The sequence below is a fragment of the Pinus tabuliformis genome, chromosome Q, assembly GCF_031772625.1.
Source record: "Pinus tabuliformis cultivar Carrire ecotype Pingquan chromosome Q, CPIR1, whole genome shotgun sequence".
Taxonomy (NCBI): domain Eukaryota; kingdom Viridiplantae; phylum Streptophyta; class Pinopsida; order Pinales; family Pinaceae; genus Pinus; species Pinus tabuliformis.
This window is the reverse complement of record NC_142296.1, coordinates 685,744,629-685,764,924: the sequence shown is the minus strand read 5'-3', so window position 1 is coordinate 685,764,924 and position 20,296 is coordinate 685,744,629.

The window sequence follows — 20,296 nt, the reverse complement described above, 5'->3', positions numbered from 1 at the left end:
GTTCTGGTCCGCTCCATATTGAGAGACCAAGCACTGAGACACCCATCCAACCCCCTCCTAAAGGTGTACTCTAGAAATATTCTTACAACCCTAATGCTGATGCTCCTCAGCACTATAGCATCGTTGAGGACTTAGCCTAGGCTCTGTCAGCTATGTCCGCTCTAGAAGTTCTCCAGAGCTGCCCCTCTCAGAGGAAGTCCTTGCTATTGGCTATCGATGGCATTGACCCGGCCGACTCGAATCTAATCACTTTTGACCTAGAGAGCCATATACCAAGACTGCCTCACCAAATCGCCTTCCTTATCTAGGTCATCATCAATTCTAAAATGATTCATCGTACCGTCATTGATGAAGGTGCTTCAACTTGCATAATGTCTATTGCTTGTTGGAAGGCTATTGGTTCTCCGACTCTGAGCCAGTCTCCTACTACCTTGGAAGCCTTTGATGGGAGAGAGTCTCGCCCTTATGGTATACTCCAACGCTTGCCTGTTACCTTGGAAGGGAAGATAGTCAAAGTGGAAGTTGAAGTTGTTGATGCCAATATCACTTACAACCTCCTTCTGGGATGAAGCTGGACATATGTCATGCAAGCCGTGGCTTCATATCTATTTCGTGTCATTCGTTTCCCTCATCAGGGGAAGATCGTCATAGTAGACTAGCTGTCTTTCTTCACCTCCTCTTCCGAAGGCAATGTGCCCTTTGTGGAGCATACCTCCATCCCATGTGAGAGTGTGGGAGCTGGACTCTTTAAAGATCTTGCCCTTATGGGTGTTTTTTCACTCCCACCTCCCAACGTCGCTCCTATCAATATGATTTTTGTTCGCTCTGATCCTTGGGTTCTTCCCCCCACCGATCAGATAGACTCATGGGGCGATGAGATGCCATTGAGTCCTGCCGAGCTCAACTATGTTGAAATTGTTATTGCATCAGCTCCATCCTCTGCATTTGCTCCTTCGAGCAGAGCTCTTGACTCGTATGCTCATCACCCTTGGCTTGGAGATAATGCTTACTCAGACCCTCTAAAGGAAATATTTCCTTTTGATGAAGCCATTATCGAGACCATGTCTCTCGAGGAACCCCCTTGGTCTGATCATCACCATCATTCCTCATTTATCCCTGCCCACCGGGAAATGCTTACCTGTCTCGAGTGGTTTTCTCCTTGTCTCCCATCCCAACCCCTTTTGACACCCATTCAAGTTTATCAAGTGTCTTCTGAAGGGAACATCGGAAACATCACGCAAACCCAGCCAATCGACATCTCTGTCAATCCAGGGGTTGTCAAGCATATCCATGTTGGAGTAACTTGTACTCTGGAGGAGATTTAACTCTATACCGATCTTTTTCGCGAATTCCGTGATGTCTTTGCTTGGTCTTATGAAGAAATGCCCGGCATCGATCCTAGTATCGTGGTGCATGAGATACCTACATATCCGGGTGCTAAGCCTATTCGGTAGTGTCTACGCCCCGTGCACCCCCGAAAGGCTACGGCTATTAAAGCGGAAGTTGAAAAGCTTCTTAAGGCTGGTTTTATTTACCCCATCCCACTCATAGATTGGGTCTCCAATATCATCCCTGTGACTAAAAAACAGGGCACTATCAGAGTCTGTGTTGATTACTGTGATATTAATCGGGCCTGTCCCAAAGATAACTTCCCCACACCCTTCATTGACCAGCTCATTGTTGAGTGCACTGGGAGTGAAATGTATTCATTCATGGATGGTTATTCTAGTTATAACCAGATTAATATTGTGCCCGCTGATCAGCACAAGACCACCTTTATCTGTCTGTGGGGCACTTTTGCCTACAAAAAGCTCCCTTTCGGTTTGAAAAATGCTAGTGCTACCTTTCAACATGCAATGTCTTATGCATTCCTTGATATTTGACACATTGTGCAACCTTACCTGGATTATCTGCCAGCTCATTTAGCTAAATGCCAGGACCACCCCACCCACCTTCACGAAATCTTTCTCCACTATCGACTCTACCACATTCGGCTTAATCCGCATAAGTGTGTCTTCTGCGTCGAGTCAGGCAGACTTCTCGGGTTCATCGTCTCCCGAGAAGGCATCTGTTTGGATCCCCTTAAAGTCAAGGCCATTCTGAATCTTCCTCCCCCTGCTTCTTTGCAACAATTATAGAGTTTACAGGGCAAAGTGAATTTTTTACAACAACTCATTCCGAACTATGCCGAAGTGGCCTAAGGTTTTACGTGGTTATTGAAGTGGGATACCCCTTTTCTTTGGGATGCCACTGCTCAAGAGTCCTTCGAGCACCTCAAGGTTCTCCTTATTTCTACTTCGTTGTTGCGTCCTCCTAATTATCATTGTGACTACACTCTATACTTGGTCGCTTCCCATACCACTATTAGCATGGTTCTCGAGATGATGATGATGACATTGAGCATGTCATTTATTATCTCAGCCGCAATCTACTAGATACGAAAACTCGATATGCTTACGTCGAGAAGTTGGCATTAGCCGCTATTTGTGCCGTCCAACGTTTCCGCCATTATATCTTGTTGCGTACCACGACAGTGGTTTCTGATTGCAACCCGATGATGTACATCCTGTCACATCAGTTGTTGGGGGGCAAGTATTCAAAGTGGATTGTTATCCTCCAAGAGTTCAACTTGGAATTCAGCACTACCAAGTCTAAGAAATCCCTTGTCTTTGCTGAGCCTCTTCCATCTCTTACCACGCCCTCTCAGTTAGAGGACCATATTCCGGACGAAACTCTATTCTTAATTAGCACCCTCGATCCCTGGTATGGGGATATCATTGTCTATCTACAGACGTCCTCTTTTTGTCCCGATGTGTCTAAGGATGCTCGGTGACAGATTCATCATCAATCTCAGCCCTATCATATTATTGGGGACACCCTGTACCGTCTCGGCGCCGACTTTGTTCTCCGCCAATGCTTAACATTCGAGGAAGTTGAGCAAGTTTTAAATGACTTCCATTCTGGCGCCTGTGGTGGTCACATGTCTAGATATGCTACTGCTCAAAATATCCTCCGTGCCAGTTACTTTTGGCCCTCCATCTTCAAGGATTGCATTCTTTTCATCCGCTCCTGTCACGAGTGCCAAATCTACCAGTGGAAGATGCATGTGCCTCCCGCTCCATTGCACCCTGTTGTTACCATTGGCCCTTTTGCCAAATGGGGCATTTATTATATGACCTGTAACCCTCGCTCGGCCGGGGGGCATGGGTATATCATTGTTGCTGTTGATTGCTTCACAAAATGGGCCGAGGCAATGCCCACACTATCTAAAGACGGTCACACAGTGGCACAATTTTTGTTTAATCATGTTATCTCATGGTTCAGAGTCCCTCAGGCTATCATCACTGATCACAGCAAGCATTTCCGTAATCATATGATGATTGATATAACAACCCATCTAGGCTTGTGGCATGATATCTCGACTCCATACTATCCTCAAGCCAATGGCCAAGTAGAAGCCGTCAACAACGTTTTAGTTATGATGCTTCAACGCACCATTGGCATGCACAAGTCTAACTGGCACTTGATGTTGTTCTCTGCCTTATGGGCCTACTGAACCTCTATAAAGGATGCCACCGGTTTCACTCCATTCCAATTAGTTTACGGACTAGAGGCTACCCTTCCCATCGAGTGCGAGATCCCCTCTTTGAAATTAGTCATCGAATTACTCCCAAACACTACTCCGATAGAAGAACGCCTTCTTTACCTAGAATGGCTGGACAAGACTCGTCGACTAGCCTCTCTAGTGATTGAAGCACAAAGGAAGAGAGTGAAAACTCACTTCGATCATACTATCCATCCTCGTTCTTTTGTTGAAGGAGATTTAGTCCTGCTCTACGATCAAGCGAATGGTAAGCTGGGGTAGGCAAATTCAAGCCCATGTGGCATAGGCCTTATATTGTAAACCAAGTTTTGCAAAAAGGGGCCTATGAGTTGATTGATTATGAAGGGAATCCTCTGGATAAGCCCCAAAATGGGCTTTACTTGAAAAAGTATTATGCGTGAATTTCATGCACTTTGATTTGTACGTACGTGTGTTTTTAGCAAGTGTGTTGTGTGTGTGTTTTCATGTTTTGGCTTGGTGTGTAGGAATGATTGCTGCTTATTGTGTTTTTTTCTTCTTGTGTAGATGTCTGGTGCACCTTACGTTGGTTTCACTGATGGTGCCTGCTGCAGTACCCGCAACCTGTCTTCTGTAGCATGGGTGATTTATGATCCTCATGGTGAGTTGATAGACCTTCAAGGTGTTTGTCTAGGTTGTACCACAAAAAATTTCACTGAATATAGTGTTGTTATTGAGTTACTGGTCGAGGCGATCAATCTCGGTATTCTTACATTGGTTGTGAACTTGGACTCTCAGCTTGTCGTCCACCAGCTCAATGGGCGATATTCCGTTAGAGACCATCAGATTTTAAGGTTGTATTTACATGTTAAATTGTTAGAAAGGAATTTTGATTTTATCACATATCAACATATTCCACGAAGATTGAACACGTTAACTGATGCATTGGCAAACCATGTATTAGACAGACATTTGTGTAACATGTAATCAAAACAGCATATGAGAAGCATGTAAAACACAATAATAAACCATCGGAATATGTATATATATATCTCATGTGGTGCACCGAGGCGCTCAAAAAATAAGTGTACATGTCCAAATAGAGTTTGTGTTCTCCATACATTTGAGGCACATGTCTCTCAAAAAAAATAAGTGTACATGTCCAAATAGAGTTTGTGTTTTCCATACATTTGAGACACATGTCTCTCAAAAAATCATCAGCAGGAAATAAAAGCTAGGTGTCTACTGCAGTGGGTTATGCTCCCTATAGCACACCACCACTCATGCCACTCCCTCAACAGGCGGTGCACCCTGGGTTCCACTCCTACTGTGTGGATTTGGAACGCTATGGGGACCTCCTCGATCCCCATGTAATCTGGGATCCCTGCTGTTAGGCCCTCAAGGTTCCGGGCCACTGTCTCCACCATATCATCAGCTGGGGGAGCCAAGGCTAGTGCTGCGATGCCCTGCGCATCCCTCCATACCTCTGGAGCCAGCTCGACGGGTCTCACTGGTCCTACATCTGCATACCATAGCATTCGTCATTAGGACATATACATGAAAAATAAAAAAAACATCATAAAAAATAAAATGGAAAATAATGTGATCAAGTGTCTTACCACCATCATCCCACTGCTCTCCAGCGGGCAGCTACATGTCAGGATCTCTGCGGAAGTCCATGCCAGCATATGGCCAATCCTCAACGAAGATCGTCTAGTGTTCCAGCCACTCTCGAAACAGTGTCCCCCACAACACTGGTCGGCCACCCCCTCCTCATGGCATGACGTGTGCTAACTATGTGGCCTTGGGCTCAGGTGGTTTGGGCAAATCCAAATCCATGTCCTGTAACTGCAATTCCAACACCCCCTCTAGCATGAGCAGGACTAAGATGGACCCATAGCCAAACTTCTTCATCTCTCCTCAATGGCAGTTGGTAAGTTGCCTCTTCATATTTGCCATCATTGTCTCTACCCAATTAAACATGGTTGGATTGAGACATTCGAGAGCCAACTGGAGATGGGTCTTCGATGCCTCGTGTTGGGCTTGGGAGCCCACTGCCTATGTCACCATGAATATCATAGCATGAAGAACTACGTCCTCCACTGTCGGGATTGCCACCTTCCTGCTCCTTGTTTTGTGTGCCCATGGGCACACTTGAGCCATCAACATCTCTAAGGAATCGCCCCCGGGTCGCTACCCCTCTAGAAAGGGCCTCCCACCACGGCGGGACAGCCTGGTCAAAAAATATATGTCTGTAGCATCAAACTCGATATCTCGGCCTCAGATGATGAATTTCCCATCTGTGGGATTCCAGGCTTGGATCAGTAGCTCCAGTAAATCAGGTTGAGACCAAAGGTGTGGAGTAAGGAAGAATTTGAGCAATCCGCATGCCCGTAATGAATTTTGGCACCCAACATCGGCAAAAGCTTCCACATCATTGTCATCATGAATTTTTCTTGCTAGACAAATGCCATTATAGCCTGCATGACAAGAAAAAACGAATTAGACTTCGTTTGCAAAATTCAATGCGTAATTTGCACAAAAAAATATTTTTGCGTCACCATCGCGTTTGTTTTTAAAACAGACACGATGATGCGAGGTTGCTAGTTCTATTTTTTCGCGGTCATTGTGGAAGTACATCACTTTCCCGCGATGATCAGAGCGCGTTATGTGTGAATTTTTTTGGTCATCGCAGACCCGAGTGGTATACCCGCGATGACCGAGCGGCGGAGCTCGACTTGAAAAATCCGCCTAAACTAACACCTCTAATGTCAGAATGCATAAAAAAGACATTGAATTGAAATGTAGGATGAAGTCTATCTACCTGGAAGAAGTTTCAGGATGAATGGTGGACGAACAGGGCCGAAATTAACTCGCCAAATTTGGTGTTCCAAAATGCTCCACTGTGGAATGAACAGTAACAATGGTAAAAATGAATGAATTAACCCCTTTTTATAGTAATTTTTGAAAATTAAAAAATTATATTCTATAAATGTGGGTTTTTTCTCATTTTTTGTCACATGGTTAGTCAAAATTTAGCTTTTTAACTATGTTTCTACGTCTATTGTTCATTTTATATCAAATGGGTTTACATTTGACAAGCTTTGTGCAGAGCTACATGTAGTGGAATTATGTTAGCTTCGTGTACACTTGATCCGAAAAGTCGTCTTTAATGCTCTTTTCCGACTTGAAAAATGAAAATATAGCCGAGTTTTTCCTCTTGACTCATTAAAAGAAATAAGAGGTGGTCACCTTTAAGCTCTTTTCTGACCATGTAAACATGAAAAGATTGTCGAGCCTTTGTCATTTCAAGCTCGTTATTGGTTACGAAATGACATGATTCTGACCGCTTTTCTACTTTTTTCGGGTCGAAGTCACTAGTTACGAAAAGTACTCCTCGATCATAATGGTCGGGCGGTTCTTTCGAGTATCATTTTATACCTTTTCGAGCTCGAGAGACACAAATTTACGAAAAATGACCCCCCTGGAGTTTTCTTTTCTGTGTCTTTTTCAAACTCTCTAAACATGAAAAGGACTCCGAGTTTTACCTATGTCAGACTTGTTAAACCCTGATGACATTGGACTCATCACCATGATGAGCTCTAGCTTCTCCTTCCTAGGGCTCATTAAATATTTACTAGGTTGGATTCAACAGTAGGTTTACCATTGATTGTCTATGGCAGCTACTCACTCTTGAACATCGACACTTTTGCTTCTTGTCGGGCTGGGACATCCATACATCATCATTTGGCCTTCCGTGGGTTTGGGTTATCATTCAGCCTCATTTTATCTGATTCATGCCATCTCCGTCGTGCCTCTAATCCCTTGGTAATTGAATGCTGCCACCCTCCAGAGTCGTGTTGCCGACATGTTCAAGAGTATAATCCTTCTACAGTTTACACTCTCACCTTTTCCTTTGATACTCTGTTTCGCCATCTACCGATTATTCCTTATCTCATATCGTTGATGGGGGAAACATTATGGCCCTCCTGCGATGGGTCATCTCCTGTCGACATCAGCTCATTATCCAGGAGATTGATCTAGAGATCCCCTTTGGTACCTTAGAGCTTGCATGCCTCAATGGCAACTTCTTCGCACCTGACGGTTGACTTTCATCATTGGTCATCGATTGGGTGATTCCATGAGTGTTCGACTTCAACTCCTTTTTCACACTTCGTGGATTGTGCTAGCTAGTACCTTGAGAACCATTAGAATTATTGGTGGTTTCTCTCGTGCTTGTTAATGGTTTTCATCATCGACTGGTAATCAAGCGATTTTCTATCATGCTCAACCTCAGCACATCTATTCACATGCTAGAATGTGTACTATGATCGGATGGGTTCAAGACCCTGAACTTAGATTACCTATGTTCGGGCTGCGTGGATTGGTTTATGATTACATGACTCATTGATGGATGGCTGCGACCATACCTGAGTCTTCATGGATGGATGCGACCGTACCTTTATCACTATTATGGTCTTATTAGCTAGATGGTTGTGTCCATACCACAGACCTAGTTTATATGTCTTTTGGATGGCTGCGCCCATCCCTAGACTACATGTACTTCATTATCAGAGATATCAGTTATACTTGTGTGTAGGTTCTTCCAGATGGTGTTCCAGCTTAGTCAGTGTCTTAAAGCATTTCACCCCTCCCACTCTCTCGGGCTTCATACTTTAGGGGGCATTTGTTACACAGTGATTTGTCACTGTCTTCACTCCAATCCTTCTACTGTGTCATGTGTCCAAGTCAAACATGCTCATATTAGACAAATGCTCTCTGATGTTTCCAAATGACCCACTTTTCCTAAGTTATCTGCCTCATCACGACTATGGACTAAATATATGCACTGAAGAGTGCTCATAAACAGTCTGGATGTGCTGCCAGCGTGGAAGTACACCTGATTCCTGCGATGGTCAGATTTCATGTCCCAGCACGAAGTTGTTTATAATATTTAGCGATGATATGACTAGCTACATTACTTAATAGCGATGTCAACGCTATAGATCAGTTATGCCCCCACGATGATCCAGATTGGGTGAATTTGTTCCAATAGTTGGCCTTCCAGATGACTCCAGACCTGGTTGTTGGCATAGTTTGTATCGCCCTCCTTTCTCTGGCATGGTTGTTCCATCATTTGTGCTACCTTCCTTGAAGATAAGCTCACTCTTCCACCTTTCATGGAGACTCCTTCTCCTATTTAAACTCTCACCATTGCTATGCATTGCTAGTTTCTGATAGTTGGCTAGTTGAGCAGTGCTGTTAGTGTTTGTGAGTTTGCTAGATAGCTGGTGTGAGTGTGACAAGTGTGGGATTGTTGATAGCTTGTGGAAGGTTGTGAAGTGCCCTTAATTTTGTGTAAAACTTATGAGTGAGAGAGACTTGTATGTTGGGAGATCCATCTTCAAAGAGTGAATGCTTGAAGAACAGGCTGGCTGGATCCCTCTGAGAAGGCTTGTGATGTCAAGACTTTGGTTGTAAGCTTACTCTTATTTCATTATTAATACAATCAATGATGTTTTCCTATGTCTTGTATGTAATTTACTTGATAGCTCATGACTTCTTGACTTTGTGAGTAAATAGATCATTGTTGTTTTCCGGTTACGTGCTTTGTTGTATTTCCTTTGCATTGTTTCAGGTTGATCACTCATTAGGAGAAGGAAGCGAAAGCTGGAGCAGTGTGATAGAACTCCATCGACCACCGATTGAGGTAGGCATCGAACTATGACTATTTAAGGAAAGCTATTGGTGATCTATCCTTGTTTGTGACTAGACCCACTCTAGGGCTAGAGGGGTTGCCTCTGTCCGCAAAGGGAACACTTTCCTACATCATAGGCATGCACCCTGGTCTGCTTCGATAGGAAAACTTCAAGTATAGGGTAGGCTTTTGTAGAGGATATATGACTGGTCTAAAATATCCATCCGTTTAGGAAAATGGGATTAGTCTGGAATAAGATACCTCTGTTAGAAGGTAGGCCTTTCCCGATAGAACAAATGTTTTGTCCGCAAATTAAAGGGTAACCTGGAAAAGGTAGGCCTTTCCCGATAGAACAAATGTTTTCTGCAAATTGAGGGGTAACCTGGGAAACTCTACTTCGCTATACCTGGGGGCATGCAAACCTTTTTGCGTGAAAGTGAAAAGCAACCATTTGTTTTCTTAGTTTGTAGGTTCTTAACCCTTCAAACTAGTAGGATTGGTTATTCCTAGCTTACATAATAAAAGGATTCGGAGCAAAATTTCGAATGGTGCAATCTCCCTAAAAAATGAACCTATCAATGAGAAATCCTTATTATACGACTGGCACGAGCAGTTTTATGCAAAGTTCAAGCTCGTTAAAAATTAAACCTAGAAATGAGCATATGTTCCACCAGAGTTTAAGCTCATTAAAAAATGAACCCACCTCTGGTAAATAAGCATTGAGATCGAATTGTTATCATCTTTTGAGCCTTGGTCGTATTCTTACCATCACCTCCACTCTTTTTTAGCCGATCATACGCCTCCATTTGAGTGTTTACCCCTTTTGAGGAACAATCGGGACGAGTGATCCTATTAGCCACCTTCTTTACACTGCCATTATTGAAAAGTTCTAAACATTACCTAGAACCAGCTGCTATCTGAAAACATCACTCATTCCTCAAAAAACGAGTCTCCTTTAAGCTCTTTTCATCTGACTTGTAAAATATGAAAATATTGCCGAGCGATTGGCCTCTCCAGCTCGTTAAAGTGATTGGAAATGCCATCCCTCCTCTAGATTTTAATATTTCTAGACCTGAGGGATTATTACACAAAAAGATCGAGCGTTTGTCTTGTTCGGCTCGTTAAAACTATTGAAAAGTCATCCCTTTCGCATTATTTTATACTTTTTCGGACTTAAGGGATTATATTATGAAAAAGGAATATTGGAGTCTTCTTTCCGTCTCTTTTCAGACTCTCTAAAATTGAAAAGAACCAAGTTATCCTTGTCATTAAACTCGTTAAAACAATAGTGACAAACTTGTCCATTCAGACAAGAGCGAGGATCACTGTCGCTAGGCTCATTGAAACGTAGCGAAGGGTTTGCTCGAAGTGAAAATTATAGAACAAGCATATGTTATCCTCCTCAAGATTGACAAAAATAAAGAGGTACTGGTCAGAAATGACTGGGGAAAATTGGGAAGAAAACTTGAAGAAACTTTATTGGTAGTAGGTCGCTCTTGAACATGACTTTCACTCCATCACCATGATTGAGTCGGGTTGGGTTATTCCATTCACCGGTCATATTACCATTGGTCCACCATACCATCCACTTTTGGGGTTAACGTTACCAATCCATTTCATTGTCGCCAATATGTTCAAGAGAAGTCTCTCAGAGAATTCACCTACCTAGCTTGTGTCTCATCCACTACAATACCTTCACGCTTCATTCTTTCATGACCACCACCCTGAACCTTGTATCATTAGATCATTTTCAGCTCTACGAAATCATTTGCTCCGTTCTGTGTCATAGATGTGGGATCCATCAATGCCCTCCTACGACGGGTCACTTCTTGTTGACATCAGCTCATTATCCAAGAAGTCGAACTAGGGACAACCTTTTCAGTACTTTGAAGCTTGCATGCCTCAATGGCAAGTTTCTCACTTCCGACAACAGGTTTACATTAATGGCCTTCGACTGAAAGACTTTGCGTGGTGTTCAACATCAACTCATGTATTCACACCATGTGAACTACAGTACCTTGAGGGTCATCATCATCATCGGTGATTCCTCTTGCACCTATTAACAACTTACATCATTGGCTGGTAATCAGGTGATGTCTTTCCATGTTTGACATCAGAACATCTATTCACATGGATCGACTTGTACTTCGGGCAAATATTGAACGATTTTTGAAGACCCCGGATCTAGTTTCATCCATCCGGGCTGCAATATATTCAAGAGAATAAAGACATCAAATGTACATCATTGCTACACAAATAATCATCCAAACTAAGGGATGATGGCTCTACCAGAATCATCGGTCTGCACACAGACGGTTGTCTGTCCTATGTACATACAAATGAATTTATCAAAGCTGAGCATGGGAATTCCCGCCTCAGCTAGATCATGAAAAATATTATGAAGATAATTTGTTGTATTGTATATTATTACAAGTCACCTTCCAGTTCGAAAAACCTCGGATCCTCATTAAAAAGCATTTCACCCGACATCAAAAGGATTTACGACCTCATGCTTTAGGGGGCAACTGTTATAGACATATTTGGGCATTGTAACCCCAATCATACATGTCCATAAACCAAGGGCTTCTAAGTCCCTAAAAGTGTTGTTTCATACCCTAAAGGAGCAAGGTCAGCTGATTACATCATCTCCCAGAAGTTCTCCATGAAAAACTACTCAGAATTGGTCAAAGCAGGACCATACATATTGCCCAATGCTAAAGGTGCAATGTATCTCACCTTCCACATGCAAAAAGTGTGATGCATACTAGAAATCCCTTCTATAGGGTGTGATGAGTGAGAGAAAACAAATGGCACAAGGAGTTTGCTAGGTGGAAACCCAAAGAATCTTCTAGAAACTGCTCATTTGACACTTTCCTCTCTGAGTTCACCCAAGGATGAGTAAGGGATCTAAAATCTCCATGTGGAACCAAGAACTATCAGTGAAATGACACTAATCAAAATCCCAAAAGCTGACTCACTCTCCTGTAAACATCTATATATGGATCCCTAATCCAAGAGATCCAGGGGTTGGAATTTTGTAATTTGCAAGGAAGTGTTGTTGGTTTCTCTTTGATGACATTGTTGGGTGATCTTGCTTTATGTGAGGTGAAGAGGGATTTCAAGCTTGGAGAATGGTGCTGGGTTAGACCAAGTGGTTGTAATCCTCTCTTCTACTACTTTTACTAATAAAGCTATTTGATTTTTCCTCCATATTCTTGTGTATCTCTGAATATTGTGTTGATATATGCATTTGTATGGTCAATATATATCTGATCCTATATTGTTTACAGTGAAAGATCTCTATGCTTTGATGGTATTATGTTGCTGTGAATCTACAGGTGTTCTTTGAAGCAGGGAAAGTAAGGAAGCAGTGGCGAGATTCTATCAAAAGGGAAAGGAAACAAGCAAGGAGCCAAGCAGAAGACTCAGGCTGGTACTCTGCTTCTTTCTCATCTCTCTCTTGTAAAGGAAAAACAATTGAATTTAATCTATTTGTTTCTAAGATAGCTACTCATCTTAGTGGGACTAGCAGCTTTGAATAGACACTAGTTTTCCCGATAAGAGTATGCATCAAGGAACTTTTGAAGATTGGCGCGGATGCAGAAAGATGATGCACCTGTGTTTTGGAAAACCATAATTATGAATAGTAGACAAATATGACGTACGAGATGATCCATGCACGCACCTCGCGAAATGGACCAAGGTCTACGAGAAAGAGGCACAGCCTGAATGGGTGCATTTATTCTACCATACCCTGGACGTCATACCCACAAATTGGTATACTGAGACGGAACAACGCCATGGTACAGGTGACTTGGATTTCTTGCGTGAGGGATTTTTGTTAACATTCACATTTGAAGATCATTGGTCGGACACTGTTGACAATGCGCTAGAAGCAATAAAAGCTGCTATCTTCAAAATACCATAGGAGACAATGGGAGTACTTCAGCCAGACTGGGTGACACAGTTAAGCAGCGCACTAGAGTGTTATAACATAAATGTCGAAGAGGATGATGAGGACCCACAAAACATTAACATTTCCGAAATGGAAGGCTCTCGCGAGATTCATGGACCATCACTTGAAGACCCTGACATCACTGCGCCACTAAAGACGAAGTAGGTCAACATTGGAACGGAGGTAGAACCAAAATAGCAATGCTTGGGGACTATTAGGATGATGCCACGGTCGATAAGGTTGCTAAGTTACTTTGTGAATACGAAGACTTGTTCCTAACCAAAATTATAGATTTAAAACGGATCATTGGCGATTTAGGGGCGATGAAGATCACCCTGAAACCTGACACAAAGCCAGTTAAGCAGCAACCTTACCTCTTGAACCCAAAGTACAAAGAAAAGGTCTGCGACAAATTAGACAAAATGCTCATAGTGCGAATTATTGAACCAGTGGAAGAATCCGACTGGGTGAGTTCTATGGTAGTACAGGAGAGAAAACAGAAGGGGGAAATAAGAATATGCGTGGACCTCAGGAAGCTAAACGATGCCTATGTACACAATCCATTTCCAACACCATTTATAGATGAAGTACTAAATAATTGTTATAGAAATGTTTGGGCACTGTAACCCCAATCATACATGTCCATAAACCAAGGGCTCCTAAGTCCCTAAAAGTGTTGTTTCACACCCTAAAGGAACAAGGTCAGCTGATTACATCATCTCCCAGAAGTTCTCCACAGAAAACTGCTCAGAACCGGTCAAAGCTGGACCATACAGACTGCCCAGTGCAGAGGGTGCGATGCACCTCACCTGCTCAGTGTAAAAGGTGCAATGCATACTGGAAAGCCCTTCTGTAGGGTGCGATGGGTGAGAGTAGACAAATGGTAGAGACAGTTTGCAAGGTGGATCGTCATGGAATATTCCAGAAACTTCTCCTGTGACACTTGCCTCTCTGAATTTGCCTAGGGATGAGTAAGAGATCATCAATCTCCAAGTGGAATCAAGAACTATCAGAGAGAGGACACTAATCAAAATCCCAGAAGCTGACTCACCCCCCTGCAATCATCTATATATGGATCCCTCAACCCAGAGATCCAGGGGCTGGAATTTTGTATCTTGTAAGGAAGTGCTGTTGGTTTCTTGGTGGAATATCATAGTGTTGGGTGATCTAAGATTTTCATGAGGTGAAGAAGGGCTTTCATTCTGGGAGGATGATTCTGGTTCAGAACAATTGGTTGTAATCCTCTTTTATATTCTTGATATTAATAAAGCTATTCAAGTTTTCCTCCACATTCTTGTATGTTTGATGACATATGCATTTGTGTGGTCAATATATATTTGGTCCTATATTGTTTATGATTGTAGATCTCTGTTCTTCGATAGTATTATGTTGCTTTGATTCCACAGGTGCTCTTTGAAGCTGGGTAGATGAAGGAAAAGCAGCAAGGATCTGTCAGAAGGGAGAGGAACCAAGCAAGGAACTAAGCGCCAGACTGAGGTTGGTGTCCTTTGTTCCCCTCTTATCTACTTCTCCTAAAGGAAAGCGAAGTAGTTTTAGTTTGTTTGTTTCTAAGATAGCTACCAGTCTTAGTGGGACTAGCAGCTCTGAGTGGACACTAGATTTCCCGATAACAAAATGGTGACTCCACTGGGGAACAAATAGATTGTTTTCTTGTCTATATAATTTTTTTTTTATAAACTTACAGACGGAGCCTGAAGTCAAGCCAGCTAGCCTTCGAACTGCATTTGCTATGCAAGTGCAAAGTAGATCAATGCTGCTTCAGTCTATCTCCGGGTTTTGTTTATAAACTGAACAATCGATTTTCAAACCTTCTAATTGCCCTAGTGGTGGCTCTAGTAACCTCATTAGATCAGCCCCTGTGATTTATATTTAATGAACATCACTTTCTCGACCTAAATCCCTAAACTTAGCTGTAAATTATGACCAAAGACCAAGTAAAAGTCTCGCACTGGTACCATCATACCCTCTCTTCAAGGATGTCTGTATGCATCGCACCTCCCGTGTGCAGTAGGTGGGATGCATACTGGTTTCCCTGTGTAACAGGTGCGATGGTCAGAAAAGGCTAATTTTGCCTTCAGACTTTGGTTTTTCTTCACTGTTATAGACATTTTTGTGCCTTACAGCTCTAAGCATGAAATGTCCATAAACCAAGGGCTCCTAAGTCCCTAAAAGTGTTGTTCCAACCCCTAAAGGAACAAGGTCAACAAATTACAGCTTCTCTCAGAAGTTCTCCACTAGAAACTGCTCAGAATAAGTCAAATCAGGATCATTTTAGCTGCTCCACTAGCCAAGTGTGTTGCATAGCACCTAAATCACCTAGCTAGGTGCGTTGCAACGCACCTAAATGCACTACCAGGGTGCGTTGAGCGGGAAATGACAAATGGCAGTGCTATTCCGCGATGTGGAGAGACAATGGAAGCTTCCATAATCTTCTCCAATGACACTTGCCTCACTGAATTCGACCAAGGATGAGTAAGAGGCTTTCAGTCTCCAAGTGGAAGCAAGAACTGACAGAGAGAAGCCACTAATCAAATCATGAGCTGACTCATCCTCCTTACATACATCTATATATGGATCCCTCATCCCAGAGATCCAGAGGCTAGAATTTTGCACATTGTAAGGAATTGCTGTTGGTTTTGAGATACATATCAGAGAATTAGGTGATATATGCTTTGTTGGGGGTGAAGAAGGGACTTCTTTGCTGGGAGGTTGATGCTGGGTCAGGAATCATTGGTTGTAACTCCTCCTAGATCTTCTTGTATATCAATAAAAACTATTTGAGTTTCTTCTCCATGCTTTTGTATCATTGATGCTTGTTACATTTGTATGGTTAACTTAAATCTGATCCTAAGTTATTTATGAGTATAAACCCATGTCTTTGTATAGTTTCCTTCTTCTGTGATCTTACAAGTACTTGGTGAAGCTGGGCAAGTAAGGGAGCAGGAAGCTGGAAGCTGTCAAAGAGGAGAGAGATTGGATCAAAGGACTAGCGCAAGACACAGGTTGGTTCATCCTATTCCTCTTTGTTTATAGTTCATAAAGAAGAATACAAAAGTAGTTTTCTCTGTTTGTTTCTAAGGTAGCTGTCACACCTTAGTGGGATAGAGCAATTCTAAATAGACACTTTTCCTGATAACAAAATGGCGACTCCACTAGGGACCGTGTCTAATTAGTCTGTTTGTGTTTCTCTTGTTGTTTGTTTCATAAACTTATAAGTAGCAATCGAACTGCATTTGCCATTAACAAATGCAAAGTAGACATCTGCTGCTTCAATCCATTCACTGGATCTGTTTATGATTTGAATAGCTGATTCATAGACTAACTGATTTCCCTTGTGATCGCTCTTATACCCCCCTTTAGATCTACCTCTGATTGTGCATTACTGATTGCTTTTACTCTGCCAAAGACCAAAGATTAAACTGCAAACTGTGACCCAGAACCTGGATAGAATTCTCGTTTCTGCCCCAGTGCAGGCACTGTGAAGAGGTTTTTCATTTCAACGCACTTCCCGAGAGGGCTACCTGCGCTGCAATGCAGTTTCTCTGTGTAACAGGTGCGCTGATCAGCCTAGCCCTGTGCAGCTGAGGTTCTTTGCTTCATTCTTTCAGTTTTGTCTCTGATTTTTGCAGCCTGTGATCAGTATATGACTGTTTCAGACCCCTTTTCCTTACTGATATTCCGCCTCAGTTGTACAAAAGAACTGTAGATGTTTTTATGTGTTTGTTGAGTCATTTACAGTTTTCCATTGCAAAAGTATAATAGTCATACCGTCGTCCTTTGATTTAGATCTGTCGCAAGTGTCGATTTCGATCATAGGAGAAAGTTTATTTGCTGTTGATGGTCGATTATGTTTTTACTTTTGCCTTTGGTTTGAATTTGTGACTTTCTAGTGTCGAAACGAGTATTTATTTCAAAATCATAAAGTGTCGTAATCATCTCTACCTTTTGATTTCGAAAAGAAGCTTGTTTGTGTTTGTCACTTGAAAGCAAATTCAGATTTGTACATCAACTTTCTTTTTAGGCATCAATATTAAGAAAGTGAAAAACAAATACATGCATGTGCATTCGCATACTGACAGTCTATTTGGATTGATTTAGGAAAGTGCATTTACAATGTGCTCTTTGCTCTTTGCGAAAAGATTGTGTCTTTCTTTTCCCCTAGTAGCTAGGATTTTCATTGCCGAAAAGAGATAAAAGTTTGTTTATCATCTTTAGATTGCATTTTAGGAATTACATCTACATCTCGTGGTGATCCCAAAAGGAAAACTTCATAAGAAAGATCAACTTAAAATAAATTCAATGAACCTAACAACGCTTTGGAACTTAACGCACAACATTTAGAGGTCTAGGCTAGAGACGTATTCCGGCGTCGTAAAGCCTGGTAACTGTTGTCCTCATTGATGGTTGGGTGATTCCTCCAATTTGAGATGATAAGTGCCAGTACGGACTTGTGCTCCCACGTACCATCGAGTATATATTGGGAGACCCCCATAGGCTTAAATCCTTTATCCATAGGAAGCCGTGTTGGCCGCCCTACTGATCGCAATGCACCGAACACAGCATTCGGGAAGATTGACTGCCGTACCGTAAAAAGTATTCTGCAGTTTTGTGATTGGTTTGGTACTCCCTCTACCTAGACCTCCAGAGCAGTCCCTTTCATTCCTTTTCAGACTCCTTAACAGAAAAGGTCCATCTGAGCACTTGTCACTTCAGGCTCATTAAAAATCGAAGGAGACTAGAGTCATCTTTTTTTTTTTCTCGACTCTTAAAAACTGAAAAAACAAGTTGTGTCAAAAGCGTCTAAAATTCATTTAATTCGGAAACATACCTTCCCTTTATTTTAGTTGATCGAGTAATCCGCAATCGTGGAAGAAAGTCAATTGAAACCCCGTCGTTCACGGAGACTTACGAGTCAACCGTCTTTGTCTCCGGAATCAAAACCAGTACGGACAAAGCGAACTCGTTTGACCGGTTCCAAATCTCCTATCAAAGTTAGAACAAGTGTTCCAACGACATTAGAGATTTCGGTTACTCCAAACATTTCTGGAATCCCTACCTCTACAGAAGAAGTTCAACAGCCACAGAAGGACAGTAATACTGATCCTAGTTTGAGAATAAACACTTGTGTTACCGAACCAGTTACATCTACAACCGGTTCGGAGAGTCTTACTCTTCAAACATCTGTCGCTGCTTCTTCGGTACCAGAAATATTTTACGGACCTGACGGTCTTCCCCTTCCACCTGGTCTGATTGCAATAGAAGAAATTATAGAAGATCCTCAAACAAGTACTCCAACGCACTTTGGAATCGGGATTACTCTATATCCTTCGTCATCAAAAGTTAGCCTACCACCAGCGGAAGCTCCTGTAGAATCGCTAGGTAATCTTTTGGATAGACTACAAATGTCTGAACAACCGTCAACATCTAGGACTGTGTCATCTGACACAGCAACGGCAGAACTCCCTGCTATCACTCCGACAATGTTCACCGGCATACCATCTGTCCCGACTAGCTCTCAACAGCTAGAAGGAGCCCACTCAGGGGCTATTTCGACAGTCTGGTCTGTTCCTGTTTGTTCATCCGGAATAATATCCGGAAACTCTTATGTTGGGTCTCAACAAATTGATCCATTTGGAGGTCAATTTGGGCAGTCCGGCCCCCAAGGGCAAACAATTCCCTTGAGTTTTGGATTACCACCGTATGGGGGGCAGTATGCCCTTTCATTATCCCCTCCGAGAGGATATCCATACGGGAGTTCACAACAGCATTCAGGTTATACTGGAATTACAACAAGTGGTTGGGTACCTATACTACCTCAACAACCAAGAGTTGTGTATTCGATGCAACAATGCGTACCTATGTCAAACATCCCGACTACGCCAACTATTGTGACGGTGTCGCAAGTTCAAGCGATGCCTGTTGTATGCCAACCTCATGTTTCTCAGGTTGTAATGCAACAGCCCCTTGACCCTGTGACTCAACCATAATCGCCAACTAGTGGGGCGACACAGGTCCAGACGGGTACAATTACCCCTCACCTTGGTCAAACGATTAGTATCGGGAAACAGCACATGGCCTCACAACCATGGCTGGTGCAATACCAACAACCGCAATTCCAACAAGTATACCAGGGTTCTAAGCAGCAAATATTTGCGAACAGTGGACAACCGTACATTCAAAACGGTCAAAATCAACCATTTTACAATGGTCAAGTCCACCAACCTTACCAAACATACCAGCATCAAATGCATTATGCCGGTATGCAAAGACCAACTGCTCAGGAGATTCCATCGTATCCTGGGTATGCTTCACCTAACCTGAATCAACAGTTACCATTCGTGGCAACTTTAGAGTTACCTGATTTAAACCGGTTAACAAACGATCCAATTGCTTACGCCCCTTGGTGGCCAGCGATTCCGCATAAACTTCCATCAGATATTCCTAAATTTAATGGAAATCCGGGTGAAGATCCATCGAATCACATGATGACCTTTCATCTATGGTGTTCATCAAACACCCTAAATGATGATTCGATAATACTTCGCCTCTTTCAAAGGACATTAACGGGTCCAGCGGCAAAATGGTACATTGAATTGCATAGAGCTTCGTTCGACAACTTTCGTACCTTAGCCACAACCTTTTTAACCCATTTTCAATTACCAATAAGGTACGAAACAGGAACAGAGCTTCTTACCAACTTCAAACAGACGATGGCCACTCACATATCTAATCATATACATGAGTGGCGACGTCGTCGTAGGATGGAAAAAATGTACGTCCCCGATCAGCTTTTAGTTGAATGGTTTATTAAGTCATTACTGCCTTCCATCACGGAAGATGTGGCGAAGGGGGGAGTCGTAACAGAAGAGCAAGTTATAGCTCGTGCACAATATCTGGACTTAATTTACACTCAGTCTGGCACGCTCTACGACAAAATACTTGACGCCCCTAGACTGGAATTCTCAATTCCTCCTCCTCCTAAATTGAACAATGACTCTCATGCCGGCGATGGCGTGATTGGCGCAACAGACACGAAATCAAAAAAGGCTACATCTAAAAA